Source organism: Mizuhopecten yessoensis, unplaced genomic scaffold, assembly GCF_002113885.1.
Source record: "Mizuhopecten yessoensis strain PY_sf001 unplaced genomic scaffold, ASM211388v2 scaffold11183, whole genome shotgun sequence".
Classification (NCBI taxonomy): domain Eukaryota; kingdom Metazoa; phylum Mollusca; class Bivalvia; order Pectinida; family Pectinidae; genus Mizuhopecten; species Mizuhopecten yessoensis.
The window spans coordinates 1,054,712-1,063,546 of NW_018408921.1; positions in this window are offsets into that span (position 1 = coordinate 1,054,712).

Consider the following 8,835-nt stretch of genomic DNA (forward strand, 5'->3'; position numbering starts at 1 on the left):
AAAGAGCTATGGCGGAAAACTGCCCGTATTTCCCTAAGTCGGCATTTTTGAAAACGGAAAAAAATATTGATGAGTAAATAATCTTTAGTAGCAAAAATGCTTGGAATAGATATAAAACCAATTGAATATGAATTTTTGAACTGTTGAGATATTCGGTATTGTTAATATAATACTGCAAATATAGCCATATTCCCTATATCTATGAAAGTGAAGAGGTTTCCCCGACTTCAAAAAAACTTTCAATACTTTCCCATCCGAGGACCAACTTTTTAATAAAAATTTTGATTCCATGATGTAATATGCAAAAACAAATCGTATGACGGAAAAGTGGTCCTCCTTTGGGAAAGTGCTCAAAATAATAAAAAACTGGGTTGATCAAGTTTTTAAAACAGATGTTATTGGGTTAAAGCAGTTTGTATTTCCATTTTGTTTATATCCGATGCAGCCTAATGTGTAACGCAGTTAGCTTGTAACCAGAAAATGTGAACAGTAAAGGTTCGAATCCACATTCAGATACACTATATATCTATTTTTTTTTAAATATTTAGGCATGTGATCATTTTCCTTATTAAGTGATAAATATTTTTCAAATCAATAGAACATTTTATTGATAGTGTAATAACATACCAATTGATTTATCTTCAATATTGAATGTACATTACAGCTACGCTTTTTAGTTGAGACATCGTTTTAAATATTTATGAATTGTTTTACCCTCCAATTGGCACTAGTATTTTTATTTATTATCTTAACGCAAACAAACGATGGCGAAATACAAAATATTTGGGAGTTAAAATAAAAAAAGGCAAACCAAAAAAATGAAGTGTTATTATCGCAAAGATATTATGAACATGCGGGAAAAGTCATCGCCGAGGCCAGTCTCATTTGTTTTAAATGCAGGAAGACTGCAGCACAAAGTTAGGAGCGCTATACACGTGTAAGACATGCTATTCGAAAACTATATGTATTTTTATCATTCCAAGGTAAATTTTTAAGAAAACATGTAACGGCATGACGTAGGCAGTAGTAATGAAAACTAAATGCTTTCAAACTGTTGGTAATGATTGTACGATCTTGTGTTTTATACAGCACAACGCGAAAAACGCATTTTGTTGAGTCTTTATCGTGAAACGTATGTATTAGTAGCCATGGCCTTGAATTCGTCTGTTTACAATAATCTATTCTTAGACACGGGAATACCTGATGACGCGTCACAACAGTGCACGGTTGGAAGCGCGCACTATAGCGGATCATAGCGTTGGGGAAATGGGCATAGCAACCCGCCATAGCTCTTTTAGTTCAAAGTGAAATAAACAAACCTTTGCAAGGACAACACGTAAACGTTGTTATAAATGTTAGACGATGTGGGTGAAAAAGTCCCAAGTGTACAGCAGATCACTTGGAACGCAATTATAACCTGTTAAGGTTTGATGAAAGAGTACTTTTTATTTTATCTCCCTGTACGGAATGACTCCAGGCAATTACCCGCACAAACAGAATTATTCATAAACAATTTGTTTAAATAAGTTCAAACGGATAGGCCGTTCATAAAATCTAGACCACATTGGTAGAAATGTGTTATATACAGCATTTTACATTAATGCTTGATTACTACGTTAGATATTATCACGTGATGATTAATATATGGGTGGGTTTTGCGTACGTCGTCTCTTCTCATAAGCGTGAAAAGTATACTTCGTACATATTTTTTAGCTCACCTGCCCGAAGGGGAAGGGGAACAAATTTTGTATGAATGGCGGGTCTTCTTCTGTAGGAATGAAAGGATTTGTTCCATATTTAGTCTGAAGCATCCTTGGGTAAAGGGGAACCAATTTTGTATAACCGGGACCCGGTCTGGCCCCTGAGGGGCCTGAGGGGCGGGGCCAAATAGGGAACACATAGTAAATTCTTTAAAATCCTTCTTCTTCTGTAGGAATAAAAAGATTTGTTCCATATTGTGTTCCATATTTAGTCAGAAGCATCCTTGGGTAGAGGGTAACCAATTTTGTATGAACCAATTTTGTATAACCGGGACCTGGTCTGGCCCCTGAGGGGCGGATCCCAGTAGGGAAAACATGGCTAATCCTTCTACTTCTGTAGGACGGAAAGGATTTGTTCCATATTGTGTTCCATATTTAGTCCGAAGCATCCTTGATTAAAGGGAACCAATTTTGTATAAACAGGGGGTCTGGCCCCTGAGGGGCGGGTCCCAGTAGGGAAAACATGGCAAATCCTTCTACTTCTGTAGGACGGAAAGGATTTGTTCCATATTTAGTCAGAAGCATCCTTGGGTAAAGGGGAACCAATTTTGTATAAACCTGGAGTCTGGCCCCTGAGGGGCCTTAGTGGCGGGGCCCAGTAGGGGAAACATAGCAAATACTTTAAAATACTTCTTCTTCTGCAGGAATGAAAGGATTTGTCCCACATTTGGTCTGAAGCATCCTTGGGTAAAGGGTAACCAATTTTGTATAAACCGTGGGCCTGGCCCCATAGGGGCCTGAGCGGCCGAAATAAACCGTGGGTCTGGCCCCCATAGGGGGCCGAGCGGCCGAGCCCAGTAGGGGAAACATGGCAAATCCTTCTACTTCTGTAGGAATGAAAGGATTTGTCCCACATTTGGTCTGAAGCATCCTTGGATGAAGGGAAACCAATTTTGTATAACCGGGACCCGGTCTGGCCCCTGAGGGGCCTTAGCGGCGGGGCCCAGTAGGTGAAACTAGGGGAAATAGAGGATTTTTTTCTCTTACTATACAAGTGAAAGGATTTGTTCCATATTTAGTCTGAAGCATCCTTGGGCGAAGAGAAACCAATTTTGTATAACCGGGACCCGGTCTGGCCCCTGAGGGGCCTTAGTGGCAGGGCCCAGTAGGGGAAACATGGCAAATTCTTTAAAATCCTTCTTCTGTAGGAATAAAAGGATTTGTTCCATATTTGGTGTGAAGCATCCTTTGTTAAAGCGGAACCAATTTTGTTTAAACCGGGGGTCTTGCCCCTGAGGGGCCTGAGGGGCGGGTGCCAGTAGGGAAAACATGGCAACTCCTTCTACTTCTGTAGGAATGAAAGGATTTGTCCCACATTTGGTCTGAAGCATCCTTGGATGAAGGGAAACCAATTTTGTATAAACCTGGAGTCTAGCCCCTGAGGGGCCTTAGCGGCGGGGCCCAGTAGGTGAAACTAGGGGAAATAGAGGATTTTTTTCTCTTACTATACAAGTGAAAGGATTTGTTCCATATTTAGTCAGAAGCATCCTTGGGTAAAGGGTAACCAATTTTGTATAAACCTGGAGTCTGGCCCCTGAGGGGCGGGGCCCAATAGGGGAAACATAGCAAATCCTTTAAAATCCTTCTTCCTCTGTAGGAATGAAAGGATTTCTTCCATATTTGGTCTGAAGCATCCTTGGATGAAGGGAAACCAATTTTGTATAACCCGTGGGTCTGGCCCCCATAGGGGGCCGAGCGGCCGAGCCCAGTAGGGGAAACATGGCAAATTCTTTAAAATCCTTCCCAGTAGGGGAAACATAGCAAATCCTTTAAAATCCTTCTTCTGTAGGAATAAAAGGATTTGTTCCATATTTGGTCTGAAGCATCCTTGGGTAAAGGGGAACCAATTTTGTATAAACAGGGGGTCTGGCCCCTGAGGGGCCTGAGGGGCGGGTCCCAGTAGGGAAAACATGGCAAATCCTTCTACTTCTGTAGGAAGGAAAGGATTTGTTCCATATTTAGTCAGAAGCATCCTTGGGTAAAGGGGAACCAATTTTGTATAAACCTGGAGTCTAGCCCCTGAGGGGCCTTAGTGGCGGGGCCCAGTAGGGGAAACATAGCAAATACTTTAAAATCCTTCTTCTTCTGTAGGAATGAAAGGACTTGTTCCATATTTGATCTGAAGCATACTTTGTTAAAGCGGAACCAATTTTGTTTAAACCGGGGGTCTTGCCCCTGAGGGGCCTGAGCGGCGGGGCCCAGTCGGGGAAACATAGCAAATTCTTTAAAATCCTTCTTCTTCTGTAGGAATGAAAGGACTTGTTCCATATTTGATCTGAAGCATACTTTGTTAAAGCGGAACCAATTTTGTTTAAACCGGGGGTCTTGCCCCTGAGGGGCCTGAGCGGCGGGGCCCAGTCGGGGAAACATAGCAAATTCTTTAAAATCCTTCTTCTTCTGTAGGAATGAAAGGACTTGTTCCATATTTGATCTGAAGCATCCTTTGTTAAAGCGGAACCAATTTTGTTTAAACCGGGGGTCTTGCCCCTGAGGGGCCTGAGCGGCGGGGCCCAGTAGGGGAAACATAGCAAATTCTTTAAAATCCTTCTTCTTCTTATGTAGGAATGAAAGGATTTGTTCCATATTTAGTCTGAAGCATCCTTGGGTAAAGGGGGACCAATTTTGTATAAACCGTGAGTCTGGCCCCTGAGGGGGCTGAGCGGCGGGGCCCAGTAGGGGAAAGATAGCAAATTCTTTAAAATCCTTCTACTTCTGTAGGAATGAAAGGAATTTTCCCATATTTGGTCTGAAGCATCCTTGGGTAAAGGGGAATAAATTTTGTATAAATCGTGGGTCTGGCCCCATAGGGGCCTGAGCGGCCGAACCCAGTAGGGGAAACATAACAAATACTTTAAAATCCTTCTTCTTCTGTAGGAATGAAAGGATTTGTTCCATATTTAGTCTGGAGCATCCTTGGGTAAAGGGGAACCAATTTTGTATAAACCGTGGGTCGGGCCCCTGAGGGGCCTGAGGGGTGGGGCCAAATAGGGAACACATAGTAAATTCTTTAAAATCCTTCTTCTGTAGGAATAAAAGGATTTGTTCCATATTAAGTCTGGAGCATCCTTTGGTAAAGGGGAACAAATTTTGTATAAACAGGGGGTCTGAGGGGCGGGGCACAATAGGGGAAACATAGCAAATTCTTTAAAATCCTTCTACTTCTGTAGGAATGAAAGGATTTGTTCCATATTTAGTCTGAAGCATCCTTGGGTAAAGGGTAACCAATTTTGTATAAACAGTGGGTCTGGCCCCATAGGGGCCTGAGCGGCGGGGCCCAGTAGGGAAAACATAGCAAATACTTTAAAATCCTTCTTCTTCTGTAGGAATGAAAGGATTTGTTCCATATTTGGTCTGAAGCATCCTTGGGTAAAGGGGAACAATTTTGTATTAACCGTGGGTCTGGCCCCTGAGGGGCCTGAGCGGCGGGGCCCAGTAGGTGAAACATAGCAAATACTTTAAAATCCTTCTTTTTCTGAGGAATGAAAGGATTTGTTCCATATTTGGTCTGAAGCATCCTTGGGTAAAGGGGAACCAATTTTGTATAAACCGTGGGTCTGGCCCCTGAGGGGGCTGAGCGGCGGGGCCCAGTAGGGGAAACATAGCAAATTCTTTAAAATTCTTCTTCCTCTGTAGGAATGAAAGGATTTGTTCCATATTTGGTGTGAAGCATCCTTTGTTAAAGCGGAACCAATTTTGTATAAACCGGGGGTCTGGCCCGCCAGGGGCCTGAGCGGCGGGGCCCAGTAGGGGAAACATAGCAAATTCTTTAAAATTCTTCTTCCTCTGTAGGAATGAAAGGATTTGTTCCATTTTTAGTCTGAAGCATCCTTGGGTAAAGGGGAAGCAATATGTATAAACCGTGGGTCTGGCCCCTGAGGGGGCTGAGCGGCGGGGCCCAGTAGGGGAAACATGGCAAATTCTTTAAAATCCTTCTTCTTCTGTAGGAATGAAAGGATTTGTTCCATATTTGGTGTGAAGCATCCTTTGTTAAAGCGGAACCAATTTTGTATAAACCGGGGGTGTGGCCCCTGAGGGGCCTGAGCGGCGGGGCCCAGTAGGGGAAACATGGCAAATTCTTTAAAATCCTTCTTCTTCTGTAGGAATGAAAGGATTTGTTCCATATTTTGTCTGAAGCATCCTTTGTTAAAGCGGAACCAATTTTGTATAAACCGGGGGTCTGGCCCCTGAGAAGCCTGAGGGGCGGGGCCCAGTAGGGGAAACATAGTAAATTCTTTAAAATCCTTCTTCTTCTGTAGGAATTAAAGGATTTGTTCCATATTTGGTCTGAAGCATCCTTTGTTAAAGCGGAACCAATTTTGTATAAACCGTGGGTCTGGCCCCTGAGGGGCCTGAGCGGCGGGGAACAGTAGGGGAAACATAGCAAATTCTTTAAAATCCTTCTTCTTCTGAGGAATGAAAGGATTTGTTCCATATTTGGTGTGAAGCATCCTTGGGTAAAGCGGAACCAATTTTGTATAAACAGGGTGTCTGGCCCCTGAGGGGCCTGAGGGGCGGGGCCCAATAGGGGAAACATAGCAAATTCTTTAAAATCCTTCTTCTTCTGTAGGAATGAAAGGATTTGTTCCATATTTAGTCTGAAGCATCCTTGGGTGAAGGGGAACCAATTTTGTATAAACAGGGGGTCTGGCCCCTGAGGGGCCTGAGGGGCGGCGCCCAATAGGGGAAATATAGAAAATTCTTTAAAATCCTTCTTCTGTAGGAATGAAAGGATTTGTTCCATATTTGGTGTGAAGCATCCTTTGTTAAAGCGGAACCAATTTTGTATAAACCGGGGGTATGGCCCCAGAGGGGCCTGAGCGGCGGGGCCTAGTAGGGGAAACATAGCAAATTCTTTGAAATCCTTCTTCTTCTGTAGGAATGGAAGGATTTGTTCCATATTTAGTCTGGAGCATCCTTGGGTAAAGGGGAACCAATTTTGTATAAACCGTGGGTCTGGCCCCTGAGGGGCCTGAGCGGCGGGCCCAGTAGGGGAAACATAGCAAATTCTTTAAAATCCTTCTTCTTCTGTAGGAATGAAAGGATTTGTTCCATATTTGGTCCGAAGCATCCTTGGGTAAAGGGGAACCAATTCTGTATAAACCTGGCGCCATAGGGGACTGAGCGGCGGGGCCCAGTAGGGGAAACATAGCAAATACTTTAAAATCCTTCTTCTTCTGTAGGAATGAAAGGATTTGTTCCATATTTAGTCTGAAGCATCCTTGGGTAAAGGGGAACCAATTTTGTATAAACCGTGCTTGGAAACAGTTGAGATCCCCACCCTATAACCCACCCTTGGAGACTTAACCCCTGGGTCATAACTTCGAAATGGTTAAGATCCCCACCCCAAAACTATATATACAATTGTTGGACATAAAGAGACGAACGCAGTCATGATATTAGAATTGACCCTAGGGTCTGGCCCCACCCTTGGAGACATAGTCCTGGGCCATAACTTTAAACCGATTGAGATCCCCACACCAAAACTGTATATACAAATGCTGGGCATAAAGAGACGAATGCAGTAATGATATTAGAATAGACCCTGGGGTCTGACCGAACCCCTAGGGACCTAGATTCTTAGTCACAGCTTGGAAACAGTTGAGATCCCCACCCTATAACCATATATACAATTGCTGAGTATAAAGAGATGAATGCACATATGCTTCCAGGATGGCCTGGGGACAGTCCCACCCTTGGAGACTTAACCCCCCTGGGTCATAACTTCGAAATGGTTAAGATCCCTACCCCAAAACTATATATACAATTGTTGGGCATAAAGAGACGAACGCAGTCATGATATTAAAATTGAACCCAGGGTCTGCCCCACCCTTGCAGACTTAACCCTTGGTCATAACTTTGAAACGGTTGAGATCCCCACCCCAAAACTATATACACAAATGCTGGGTTTGTTTGATTTGTTTAACGTCCTATTAACAGCTAAGGTCATTTAAGGACGGCCTCCCCTGTGTGCAAGATGCATGCGTGTAGTGTATGTGTGTGTATTTTGGGAGGCTGCGATATGTTCGTGTTTGTCTTCTTGTAATAGCGCGGAACTGATGCCGACTTTATAGTGCTGGGCAAAAAGAGACAAATGCAGTCATGATATTAGAATAGACCCTGGGGTCTGGCTACAACCCTAGGGATTTAGTTTCTGAGAAACAGTTGAGATCCCCACCCCATAACCATGCATTACATTGCTGGACATGAAAAATCTAATACATACATACTACAAGAATTGGCATTGGGGTCTGGCATATTCCCTTGGATCTCATTTGGAGAATATTTTGCCATGATTGCTTAGATATTCAGGTGAGCGATACAGGCCATCTGGGCCTCTTGTTCGGGATTTGAATCTGAACCGGTTGACGGGTGCATCATAATAAAGTTTGATTATCAAACTTTTTTTTCGTGGCCATTAAATATTTTTGCTCCAGAAACCTTGTAAGCGCAACTCCTTAACAGTTTGTTGGATTTTTATGTAACTTGATACAGTTAAATTACATCGTATGAAGATGTGCGTGAATAAAGGAATTTATAGTTTCAAATATTAGGCCAGGAGATGTGGCCCTTGAAAATTTAATATCTGCTCAAGAAACATTGTTGGCGCGAGCGGTTATATATCTTTGAGAGCTCGCTCAGTTTCTCTATTTATTTAAAGTCCTATCAACAGCTAAGGTCATTTAATGACGAGCCTTCATGTGTGTTGTGTGTGTGGGTGTGCAGGAGTCAGTTATGTCGGTGTATTTGCCTCCTTATGATAGTGCCGATCTTATGCCGACTTTATAGTGCTGTCTTACTGAAATACCATGCCCCCGGCACAGCATTCCCCAATGTCACATTATACTGACAACAGGCATACCAGTTGTTGTCATTCCCCTAAATGCTGAATGTTAAGCAGGGAATAGCAACTACCATTTTAAAGGACTTTGGTATATCCTGGCCTGGGGACAGAACCCATCGCCTATCTCACTTGGGCAAAGTGCCCCATTAAAGCCAAAAGTGAGATGTTGGGATGCAATGCGCTATGAAATAAAAGGTAGTTAGAAGTAGAAAGAAATATAAAGATACCAAATAC